General features: G+C 48.4%; 1 long non-coding RNA gene across 1 annotated transcript in view; it reads left to right on the forward strand.

The window, feature by feature from the left end:
• The window catches only part of LOC147012651 (uncharacterized), a 129,971-nt gene that overhangs the window by 20,428 nt on the left and 96,343 nt on the right, over positions 1-13,200 (forward strand). Inside the window, exons 3-4 of the long non-coding RNA XR_015051026.1 lie at positions 8,836-8,875; positions 9,023-9,157. This is a non-coding gene — a long non-coding RNA (uncharacterized LOC147012651). The remainder of the gene's footprint in view (positions 1-8,835; positions 8,876-9,022; positions 9,158-13,200) is intronic.

Genomic DNA, 13,200 nt, shown 5'->3' on the forward strand with positions numbered 1-13,200 from the left:
CCCTTCTCCCCTCACCACCACCCTCCCTTCTCCCCTCATCACCACCTTAGCTTCTCCCAATCACCAACACCCTCCCTTCTCCTCACCATCACCCTCCCTTCTCATCCTCACCACCATCCTCCATTCTCCCCCTCACCACCACCCTCCCTTCTCCCCTCGCCACCACCCTCGCTTCTCCTCCTCACCACCACCCTCCCTTCTACCCTCACCACCACCCTCCCTTCTACCCTCACCACCACCCTCCCTTCTACCCTCACCACCATCCTCCCTTCTCCTCCTCACCACCACCCTCCCTTCTACCCTCACCACCACCCTCCCTTCTACCCTCACCACCACCCTCCCTTCTACCCTCACCACCATCCTCCCTTCTACCCTCACCACCACCCTCCCTTCTCCTCCTCACCACCATCCTCCCTTCTACCCTCACCACCACCCTCCCTTCTACCCTCACCACCACCCTCCCTTCTCCTCCTCACCACCACCCTCCCTTCTCCCCCTCACCCCATTCTCCCTTCTCCTCCTCACCACCACCTTCCCTTCTCCCCTCACCACCACCCTCCCTTCTCCCCTCACCACCACCCTCCCTTCTCCCCTCACCACCACCCTCCCTTCTCCCCCTCATCACCACCCTCCCTTCTCCCCCTCACCACCACCTTCCCTTCTCCCCCTCCTCACCACCACCCTCCCTTCTACCCTCACCACCAGCCTCTCTTGCCCGAACATCTAAACATTCTTCTGCCGGGCGTAAAGCGCGCACTTGGTCCGCCGAAACAATGGGTATGGCGAGGTACTCACAACAGATTTTGGTTTATATGTTCCGTTTTACAAATTGATCGATTAATCGTCATGCGTGGTTCGACAGGTCACTGTTCGAGGTTTGACAGGTCACCGCATGAGGTTCAACAGGTCACTGTTCGAAGTTTGACAGGTCACTGTTTGAGGTTAGACATGTCACCGCGTGAGGTTCGACAGGTCACTGTTCGAGGTTTGACAGGTCACCGCGTGAGGTTCGACAGGTCACTGTTCGAGGTTTGACAGGTCATTATTCGAGGTTTGACAGGTCACTGTTCGAGGTTTGACAGGTCACCGCGTGAGGTTCGACAGGTCACTGTTCGAGGTTTGACAGGTCATTATTCGAGGTTTGACAGGTCACTGTTCCAGGTTTGACAGGTCACCGTGTGAGGTTCGACAGGTCACTGTTCGAGGTTTGATAGGTCCCCGCGTGAGGTTCGACAGGTCACTGCATGACGATTGACAGGTCTCTGTGCGAGGTCCAACAGGTTGCCGCACGAGATTCAACAGGTCTTCATGTGAGGTTCAACAGGTCGCCACGCGAGGTTCGACAGGTCGCCACGCGAGGTTTGATAGGTCTCCGCATGAGGATCAACAGGTCGCCACGCGAGGTTCGACAGGTCGCCACGCAAGGTTCGATAGGTCACCACGCGAGGTTCGACAGGTCTCCACGCGAGGTTCGATAGGTCACCACATGAGGATCAACAGGTCACCATGCGAAGTTCAACAGCTCGCGGCGCGAGGTTCGACAAGTCTCCACACGAGGTTCGACAAGTCTTCGTGCGAGGTTTGACAGGTCGCCGCGTGAGGTTCAACAGGTCGCGGAACGAGGTTTGACAGGTCTCCGTGCGAGGTTCGAAAGGTCAATGCGCCAGGTTCGACAGGTTGCCATGAAAAGTTTGACAGGTCTCTGTGAGAGGTTCAACAGGTCTCCGCACGAGGTTTGACAGGACACCGTGTGAGGTTCAACAGGTCTCCGCATGAGGTTTGACAGGTCTCCATGCGAGGTTCAAAAGGTCTACGTGCGAGGTTCGAAAGGTCGCCACGAGAGGATCGACAGGACACCACGCGAGGTTCAACAGGTCTTCGTGCGAGGTAGGACAGGTTGCCATGCATGTGACGTTCGACAGGTAGCTGCGTGAGATTCGACAGGTCTTCGTGCGAGGTTCTTCAGGTCTCCACGTGAGGTTCGACAGGTCTTCGCCCGAGAATCGACAGGTTGCGATGCGAAGTTCAACAGATCACCACGTGAGATTTGACAGGTCATAGCACGAGGTTCGACAAGTCTCCACATGAGGTTAGACATGTCTTCGTGCGAGGTTGGTCAGGTTACCAGGTGTGAGAGTTTCGACAGGTCGCTGTGCGAGGTTTGACAGTACTCCGTGCAAGGTTCGACAGGTCTCCGTGCGAGATTTGACAGGTTGCCATGCGAGGTTTGAAAGGGCTCCGTCTGCGGTTCAATAGGTCTCCGTGCCAGGTTCGACAGGTCGCCACGCGAGGTTCGACAGGTCGCCACGCGAGGTTCGACAGGTCTCCACGCGAGGTTCGATAGGTCTCCACATGAGGTTCAACAGGTCACCACGCGAAGTTCAACAGCTCACGGCGCGAGGTTCGACAAGTCTCCACACGAGGTTCGACAGGTCTTCGTGCAAGGTTCGACAGGTCTCCGTGCGAGATTTGACAGGTTGCCATGCGAGGTTTGAAAGGGCTCCGTCTGCGGTTCAATAGGTCTCCGTGCCAGGTTCGACAGGTCGCCACGCGAGGTTCGACAGGTCGCCACGCGAGGTTCGACAGGTCTCCACGCGAGGTTCGATAGGTCTCCACATGAGGTTCAACAGGTCACCACGCGAAGTTCAACAGCTCACGGTGCGAGGTTCGACAAGTCTCCACACGAGGTTCGACAGGTCTTCGTGCGAGGTTTGACAGGTCGCCGCGTGAGGTTCAACAGGTCTGCGTGCGAGGTTCGAAAGGTCTATGCGCCAGGTTCAACAGGTTGCCATGAAAAGTTTGACAGGTCTCTGTGAGAGGTTCAACAGGTATCCGCGCGAGGTTTGACAGGACACCGTGTGAGGTTCGACAGGTCTCCGCGTGAGGTTTGACAGGTCTCCATGCGAGGTTCAAAAGGTCTACGTGCGAGGTTCGAAAGGTCGCCATGAGAGGATCGACAGGACACCACGCGAGGTTCAACAGGTCTTCGTGCGAGGTAGGACAGTTTGCCATGCATGTGACGTTCGACAGGTAGCTGCGTGAGGTTCGACAGGTCTTCGTGCAAGGTTCGTCAGGTAGCCACGTGAGGTTCGACAGGTCTTCCCCCGAGAATCAACAGGTTGCTATGCGAAGTTCGACAGGTCGCCACGTGAGATTTGGCAGGTCTTGGCACGAGGTTCGACAAGTCTCCACATGAGGTTAGACATGTCTTTGTGCGAGGTTGGTCAGGTTACCTGGTGTGAGAGTTTCGACAGGTCACCATGTGAGGTTCGACAGGTCGCTGTGCGAGGTTTGACAATACTCCATGCAAGGTTCGACAGGTCTCCATGCGAGATTTGACAGGTTGCCATGCGAGATTTGAAAGGGCTCCGTCTGAGGTTCAATCGGTCTCCGTGCGAGGTTCGAAAGGTCGACGCACCAGGTTCGATAGGTTGCCATGAAAAGTTCGACAGGTCTCTGTGCAAGGTTCGAAAGGTCTCCGTGCAAGGTTCGATAGGTCTCCGTGCAAGGTTCGACAGGTCTCCGCACGAGGTTTGACAGATCTCCATATGAAGTTCAACAGGTCTTCATGCAACGTTCGACAGGTCGCCGTGTGAGGTTCGGCATGTTGTGCAAGATTCGGCAGGTCGCCGCACAAGGTTCAACAGGTCGCCGGGCGAGGTTTGATACGTCGCCACACGAGGTTCGACAGGTCGCCACACGGGGTTCGACAGGTCATGGCACGAGGTTCGACAAGTCTCCACACGAGGTTAGACAGGTCTTCGTGCGAGGTTGGTCAGGTTACCTGGTGTGAGAGTTTTGACAGGTCACCAGGTGAGGTTCGACAGGTCGCTGTGCGAGGTTCGACAGTATGCCGTGCAAGGTTCGACAAGTCGCCGAGCGGTGTTCGACAGGTCACCGAGCGGGGTTCGACAGGTCTCCATGCAAGGTTCGACGGGTCGCCGCGTGAGGTTCGACAAATCGCTGTGCGAGGTTCAACAGATCGCTGCATGAGGTTTGAGAGGTCTTCGTGTGAGGTTCGACAGGTCGCTGTGCGAGGTTCGTCGGGTCACCGTGCAAGGTTCGACAGGTCTCCGCACGAGGTTCGACAGGTCGCCACACAAGGTTCGACAAGTCGCCGCAAGAAGTTCGACAGATCACCATGCGCGGTTTGTCAGGTCGCCGTGCGAGGTACGACAAGTCGCTGTGCGAGGTTCAACACGTCGCCGCATGAGGTTTGAGAGGTCTTCATGTGAGGTTCGACAGGTCGCTGTGCGAGGTTCGATAGTTCATCGTGTGAGGTTGGACAGGTCGTCGCGTGAAGTTTGACAGGTCTTTGTGTGAGGTTCGACAAGTCGCTGTGCGAGGTTCAACACGTCTCCGCATGAGGTTTGAGAGGTCTTCATGTGAGGTTCGACAGGTCGCTGTGCGAGGTTCAACAAGTCGCCACATGAGGTTTGAGAGGTCTTTGTGTGAGGTTCGACAGGTCCTCGCGTGAGGTTCGACAGGTCTCCGCGTGAGGTTCGACAGGTCGTCGCGAGGTTCGACAGGTCTCCACGTGAGGTTCGACAGGTCTCCACGTGAGGTTCGACAGTTTGCCGCGTAAGGTTCGACAGGTCGCCGCGTGAGGTTCGACAGGTCGTCGCGAGGTTCGACAGGTCTCCACGTGAGGTTCGACAGGTCTCCACGTGAGGTTCGACAGTTTGCCGCGTAAGGTTCGACAGGTCGCCGCGTGAGGTTCGACAGGTCGCCGCGTGAGGTTCGACAGGTCGCCGCGTGAGGTTCGACAGGTCGCCGCGTGAGGTTCGACAGTTTGCCGCGTAAGGTTCGACAGGTCTCCACGTGAGGTTCGACAGTTTGCCGCCTAAGGTTCGACAGGTCGCCGCGTGAGGTTCGACAGGTCGCCGCGTGAGGTTCGACAGGTCGCCGCGTGAGGTTCGACAGGTCGCCGCGTGAGGTTCGACAGGTCGCCGCGTGAGGTTCAAGCAAGATTCACGCGAGGTTCGATAGACATCCACGAACCATTTTCCCTCGGAGCGCGATCTCAAAAACATTTTAATTCTCCCGAAAAGTTTGCACGAAGGAAATCCGTGAAAGTGACTCAATCAATGTGTCGTACATCGTAATCTGAAGAACATCACCCAAATATCAATATCGCAAACACACTGAAATCACTACTGAAACAAAGAGCACTACCTTGTCCACATCACCAAGAAGTTTGTTTAAGTTGAGGAAGTACATCAAGTGCGTTTTGGGAATTTTTAACAGGCGGGTGTTCGCTTTTCATGGAAGCAGTTATACATTCAAGGTCCGCAGACCCACCTCATACAGACCCTCCACCCTCTCCTTTACACCCCTCAGCCCCCTCCATCCTCCTTCCACGGAGTACTTCCACATCTGTCAAACACCTCGGGATTACATCAACCCGAAATGTACAACAAGCCAGCAAGGGTGAAGCCTGATGAGATATTAGAGGGGATATTTCGGGCGCTAACCGTTTACACGCTCATCAAGGTATAATACATCACTTCTTATTCAAATGTGAACATTACTGAGCGTGCAAATACAACAAGCGAGTGGTGTTCCGATGTACAGAACCATGGTATGTAAATAAATCAGAGGACGCTGAGAAATGCGTGTAATGTAACACCGAGCGCACACCGTGGGATGCCCATGGCGAGAGAACGACGAGTTCTTTAATACATTTCGCAATTGCCTCGAGTTTGTTGTTTCAAGTAGAACGTTTACTATACTTTACAACTTCCAAAACAAATTAAAATCCCAACATTGCTCGAAGAAATATCCGCGCCGAGTCGTATACGTGTTACCGTTTCAATCCCGTCTGTTGTTCTGTTTTCATGGACGACGATTGCATTAACGAGGTGTAATAATTCATTGTTTACATGTACAGACTGTGCTTTATAATAAAGGTAAACGACGATCGTTTACATATGTGCGTGAATGATTAATAATGAAATGAGAAGTTTGATCCTCCACACCCTCTCCCCCTTTACCCTCACCCCCCCAGACCCCCCCAAACTAGTACGTCATTGCTCCATATTTTCCAACACCCCCCCCCCCTTTACTCTCGACCCCCAGACCCCCCAAACTAGTACATCATTGCTCCATATTTTCCAACAAACCCCCTTTACTCTCGACCCCCAGACCCCCCAAACTAGTACGTCATTGCTCCATATTTTCCAACACCCCCCTTTACTCTCGACCCCCAGACCCCCAAACTAGTACATCATTGCTCCATATTTTCCAACAAACCCCCTTTACTCTCGACCCCAGACCCCCCCAAACTAGTACGTCATTGCTCCACATTTTCCAACACACCCCTTTACCCTCGACCCCTAGACCCCCCCCCCCAAACTAGTACTTCATTGCTCCATATTTTCCAACACACCCCCTTTACTCTCGACCCCTAGACTCCCCCAAACTAGTACATCATTGCTCCATATTTTCCAACACAGCTCCCCTTTACCCTCGACCCCCAGACCCCCCCAAACTAATACGTCATTGCTCCATATTTTCCAATACATCTCCCGGTTTCTTTTGCTTTGACGCTCGTCCAACGTGAAACGCATTTGATGAACAATCTTGCGAAAGAGTTATAAATCAGAATTTGGAGGAAATGAATGGATGAATAATTGAAACATTCCGGTTTTTTTGGGGGGCGTGGGGTGTGTGCTGGTCTTGTGAGCGTTTCAGATCATGCTGCGGGGATGTAATGAAACAATAACCTGTCTTAATGGACCACAGCTTAGGTCGAGCAAACCTGACTCGTGCACATGTGTAAGGGAAATCAATGGGTGAATATATTTGAGGCTACTTTGCCTATTGCGCTTCTGGCCATACAACACAGGTTTCTCTATGGTGAATACAGTGCGGTTACGTGGAATTGGGGGGATCCGTAGTTAGACTGTGGTAAGCGTAACACGGTCCATGTGATTTGAGTAGGTTAGATTGCCATGTAACAGGGAGTTGTCAGAGTTAGTTGTTTTGTTACACGTGACGCTGAGGACGCAGCGTATGTAATTTATAGTCAGGGTAAAAATGCGTTAACACCTCTTGTTTGTGGGCAGGACCAGGTGAGGACTTCCCATCACAAAAGGCACACGTGTCACTCGTGTAGGAAAAGGCCATCACGATCTCTCTGGCCAGTGTGTGAGAGATATCGAAGCGTCATGTGCTGTGGAGCCCAGAGGCCGGCAATGGATATATTTTTTATTGGGGACACCCCAAGGGTTGGAAGTGCGGAAGGATGATTCCGCCCAGAAGGATGAAGGGTCGCTAAGAGCACAGACACACTGGAGAGCTCCCGGTGGGCATGAGGAGTGTGAAGAAGAAGCAGGGAGGATCGACACCGGGAAGAAGGGCCTTGTGAAGACAGAAAGGAGAGAACGGGACTCTCGACATGCAGGAGGATGAGTGTGAAGAAGAAGCGTCAAAAGGGACGTGAGGGCTCGTGCAGGGTGCACCCCCATTGTGGCTGGCTTGTCTCATCATTGGCTTACTTTGTCGTTGCCTCACTTCATAGCTGGCTCTCGTTGTCTTGCTCCTGCGTCCAAATTGGGCTGCATCGACACAACGCATAGCCAAAGGGAAGACCTCACCTGCGATTTTAATGTTTGTAAAAGTGTGGTCTGCTGCGCCTAGTGTAGGTTAGATTTTATTTATTTTTCTTTTCCTTGTATATAAGTTTGCGTGTTCCATTCTCCCTTTTTGTGTCTGATTCACTTGGAATGTTCCGAACTGCTCGTCACATCCACCTTTTCCCCCATATTCATTATAAATAAACCCTTTAAAAGGTAAGAAAATGCGATCGAGCCATCTGCCTCCTGTGTGTGCGCGGTCAATTTTGGTGCATTTGAGTGACCTTGCATCATTTTATATATAGTTTGTACATTTTCTGTCAATGTAAGTCTGATTTTGAATTTAAAAAATGCTAATTAAAAAAACAAAAAATTTTGATTATTTTTTTCCTTAAAATTGAGATAGCTTAAAAACTTGACCTGATTGAGCGAAATGAGATACATTTCTGAATTCAGCATGCAAAAAGCATATGAGGACCCTTGAGAAAACCTAGACCTCTGAAATGACGCAGACCAGTGTTATCATTGGTGATGCAATTTCGACACTCTTCAGCTTCCAAGATCTCTTGATCTCATTTTTGAGGTCCTGGTATTTGGTCATTTTCTTGATTTCTCCATTATTTAGGCCAAAATCGCTGGGTACTGATACCTCAATCAGTAATGCTGTCTTTTCCTTTTTGTTCCTGAGAACGGTCTGATCACAAGGCTTTGTTTTCTTTGTTCACATTCGATGGGATGAGCAGGTCGTACGTGAACATGACGTCCTCATTTTCAATGATAACCTTTGTTCGTGTTTCTATGAGTTTTCTCGAGCTGGGATATTGAAATTTGTGTCGATACACCAATGAATCACTTTGCATACCTTTGTTGTGCCGTTGTGTGTAAAGTTGTTCTGATAATAGATTTTTACATCCCAAAAGTAGGTAACTAGTACTTTCTGTTTCTGTCTTGCAGAATCCACACTTGTCCATCTGGCTCAGTCTCACCATATTTTTATATCCATTGGTGTAGTGTCCTTAATCTTCAGCATTTATTATTATTTGTTCTCTGTCCTAGTTGAGCTGACCTCTTCTTAACCATTCCAATGAGCCTTCTTTGTCGATCCCAACTCGGTCCAATTCTTTTTTGTATTTTCCTGCTCTTTTATCATTCTCCCAGTTGTTAGTGTATATTAGTTGATATTTCTTTTTATATATTTATTTTGTCTTTTTTGCAATTGTTGGGACTGTATTTATTGCTGTTTCATTTTCCTGTGCAGTATCTTCTATTCGCACCTGTTTTTGGAAATACCTTTCAAGGTGAGTTAGGGATGCTTTAGCAGGTTTGTTTAAAAATTGAATCTGATAGTTTGCTGAGCATTTCACTTACTCAGCTGGTCCAACACGCGTCGCTCTGTGCACCTGGTTAAGTTCCATCAGACCACTCCCTCCCTCTTGTCTCAGCAGGTACATTCTCAGGATGCACTGGTTTTTATAGAACATTTTGTGGATGGTCAGGAGTTTTCTTGTTTTGATGTCGAACATTGATTTCTGATATCTGATTTAACGTGAGAGCTGATTGGATATTCCCTCCATTCACAGGTGAGAGATGTGGGTGAGTCTTTCTTTATTATTTATATATTGACTGCTTTTGACATTTGCACATGGTACATGCTTGGGAGCCTCATTAGTATGTAACATTCAAAGATTTTTTACCCTGAAGAGTGCAGCACGAAAAGCTTTGATCACTATTATGTCATGTTTGTTTGTATCTATATATATATATATATATATATATATAAAGACCCACCCACATCTCTCGAAACAGCATAGCACTTACCTTGTGTAGGTCTTTTGGGTTGCTTTACACAGCTTCTTCGGTAGAGGAGTGTGGGAAGGGTCAATTTAAAATATATATATATATATATATATATATATATATATATATATATATATATATATATATATATATATATATATATATATATATATATATACATACACACACACACACACACACAAAATGGACTCGTCGCCGAGTGGAATGGCATGATTGAAGTGCAATAAGAATTCCCCTCCGGCTCATCTCCTCCACCAATCCCCCTTTCCTCCGCAAACCCCTCCCGGGTGTAATCCTCTAACTCAAACACGGGTCTTTGTTATAAATAGGGAATTTCCTTACAACGGTGTGAAAGCAGCTCGAGCCAGAACAAAGGACTTGTACGGAGTGCGCCCGGGGACGAGTCTTTTGCGTATTGTTTCAACATACGAGGCTGTTCCTCTGATTATGGTGTTATTTCTCAGAGTAGAAATAAATTCGTCTCGCCAGGCGCTGTCTGAATATTTATTTGGTTCTCATCAACGGCGGTCCTGGTACCAGGTCCTCAGAGCGCCTGTTGGACGCTCATCAATTCGCCGTCGAGCATGTTCGTGTGTTCCATTCAAGGGTTATAAACATTCGCGGATCGGATACGAACAGCCTTTCCCCGAAAGCCTTTCCGACGACCCCTGCAGGAGAGGCCGCGGATCTTCTCTCTAGCAGATGCGTGTCCGAACCTCGGCAACTCGTCCGCAACACCGTGTACGTTTCATAGATCGTTTGAGGGGGTCTCTTCCCACGAGCCTCAAACACCCGGGGTCTTTTCCAAACGAAACAGTCACTCGGTGCCTCCTTTCCGGGAGCCAGATATGGGAAGCTCTCGAAGCGTTTATTTTTCTACTGGACCATCAAGTGAGAACAAGTCAGCGGATCGTGTGTGTGTGTGTGTGTGTGTGTGTGTGTGTGTGTGTGTGTGTGTGTGTGTGTGTGTGTGTGTGTGTGTGTGTGTGTGTGTGCAATTTGAAAACACATGGATCGACAACCCAAAGGATACACTCATGTTCTTTGACCGTTTGACGACAAGATTCCATTGCAAGTGACCGCTCATTGGACGACCTTCTTCTCTCTAATATATATATATATATATATATATATATATATATATATATATATATATATATATATATATATATATATATATATATATATATATATATATTGGGGTGAAAGAACACCCCAAGGCAGAGTACCCTTTCTGTATTGTACTCTCCTCTTCTCTCCCTTCACATCAATTTGCATGTCAAACCCACCGCTCATCACGTGATGCAGATGTTCATTTTGGTTCCAGGGTCGGGGAGCGCCACGTCGTGACCCGTAACGTGGACCCCAAACTCAGTGTAACGACCCTCAGATAGTCGAGCGTGTGGCTGCCCTAAGTCATCGCGGAATTAGAACGCCTGCTGGAGACAAAAGTCCCGAAACATCAACATTTGGATTATAATGTAAGCTCTGCTGAGCCTGCTTTGTTTGACGACAAGGTTACAAGGCGTGATTAATGGCTCGCTCCCGGCTGCCCGCCTGGCTCGCCCAGCGTCCATTTCAGCACGTGTGAGAAAAAGCGAAGGGTCCACTCTACGGGCGCAACCAAGCGGGACTCTCTCTCTCTCTCTCTCTCTCTCTCTCTCTCTCTCTCTCTCTCTCTCTCTCTCTCTCTCTCTCTCTCTCTCTCTCTCTCTCTCTCTCTCTCTCTCTCTCTCTCTCTCTCTCTCTCTCTCTCTATCTCTCTATCTCTCTATCTCTATATCTCTATATCTCTATCTCTCTATCTCTCTATCTCTCTATCTCTCTATCTCTCTATCTCTCTATCTCTCTATCTCTCTATCTCTCTATCTCTCTATCTCTCTATCTCTCTATCTCTCTATCTCTCTATCTCTCTATCTCTCTCTCGTACTTACAGCATCGCAGCACAGGCTCATTTGAACTACTGTCATTGTCCGGAAAGGAAGGGGGAATTGGGGGTGGGGGGGTGGGAGGTTCTTTAAAGACAAGGACAAATCTAGAGAGCAGAGGGTTCGGTGACACTTATTAAACAATGATCTGAAGAAGTTCGAGACGCTGAAAGCACTAAAGTTTAACATTCAAAGTTTGTTTAGACTTCTACTCAGTGCCAGGCTCTTTGGGTCAAGTTCTGTGAAATTTTGCATGCGGTCGCTCTTCGCGTGGATGAACCGTCATAAAAAAGTTTCTCCACCACCAATAGTAGTTCCTTTCAATTACGTGAGGACTGGCAGTATGGTCACGTGACACTGTTGTAAAATTGGCACAGCTGGGTGGAGTGTAATTGCAGCCTGCTGTACTACAGGTAGTGTCATAACACCTGGGTAGAGCAGGTGAGGGAGGGGCGAGCAGGTAATTAAATATATATATATATATATATATATATATATATATATATATATATATATATATATATATATATATATATATATATATATATATAATTATGAGGTGCAATAGGTCGAAGATGAGATGGGTCTAAATTGGACCAAGGAGTGAATTCCTGACCACCCACATTCCACCACCTTTCTCTGTAAACCTCGGAATTTATGAGGACATCTTGTCCTCGCCATCCATCACTCGTGCTCCGGATTTATTATAAACCACCGTTTGTGCTTTTAAGAAATTCTGTCAACAATATGAAGTGGAGAAGAGTGATTGCTGCTGTACCCCAGTCCTCTAATTATGTAATGTACAAGGGTTGAAGCTTGTGATATATGAAACATAAAAAGTTAATAAACACTGCTTGGGAAAACAGTACAGAAGGTCGATCTAGTTAGTACCCGAGGTGTGTGTCTCTCATGGCCCTGGTAAGAAAACGCACGCGGCTTATGGAAGAGGTCATCGACATTGGTCATCCGAAGGACAAGACGGGTTGTGCATGTGAACAGCAATGCTCGTTTCACAGATGTGACAAGAGAAAGTGAATGTATGCAATTGTTGAAATCACCTGTCCTGCTGATATTAGGCTCGTCAGTGTCATGTCATAGTGTTAGTGTGCTTCTTTGGTTGATTTGAATATGTCTGGCCGAAAACCTTCTGACTGGTGATCAGCAGGGCAGAGACAATGTGCTCATGTGGCAAGCAACACTTGTTACTGGCAGGTTGTGCAGCAAGCGCTGTGAAGGGACTCGATTTGTGCCCTGCTGCCTCATCAAGTTAGGGGGTTCGATTCAGGAATATTAATGAACCTTATATGGTCACGAATAAACGATCACCAGCATGTTGGCCTGATGAGCCCACAACAAGGGTGAAATCCAGATCGACATCTCTGCTTTTATCTATTCATGACCATAGGCTTTAAATTTCAGTCTGGAAATCCTTGAGTACCAATAAGATGCCTCCGAGTTTGGAGCTGATGTGTTGATATAATTTATTTACATGACGTCGGTATCATGTCATAGGGTCAGTGTGCTTCTTTAGTTGATATATATATATATATATATATATATATATATATATATATATATATATATATATATATATATATATATATATATATATATATATATATATATACCAGTATATGCCTGTTGTTGGCTTAATGGTGAGGGTCGTGGGCTTGGGATCCTAAGGTCCTGAGTTCAAAATCCCGCTCAGCTGTTGAATTAATACCAGGTGGGGTTAACTCGGCCTGTCATCCTTCCGAGGTCGGCAAAATGAGTGTCAGCTTTCTGCTATACTGTGTCGGAGTGACGACCTATCCAGGATTGTGCCCAATAGCCAAGGAGACTGTGTAGGCAGCACCAACAATCTGCACAGAGTATGG

This window comes from Eptatretus burgeri, chromosome 14 (assembly GCF_056783735.1).
Source record: "Eptatretus burgeri isolate ZD-2024b chromosome 14, Ebu_testis_v1, whole genome shotgun sequence".
NCBI classification, from domain to species: domain Eukaryota; kingdom Metazoa; phylum Chordata; class Myxini; order Myxiniformes; family Myxinidae; genus Eptatretus; species Eptatretus burgeri.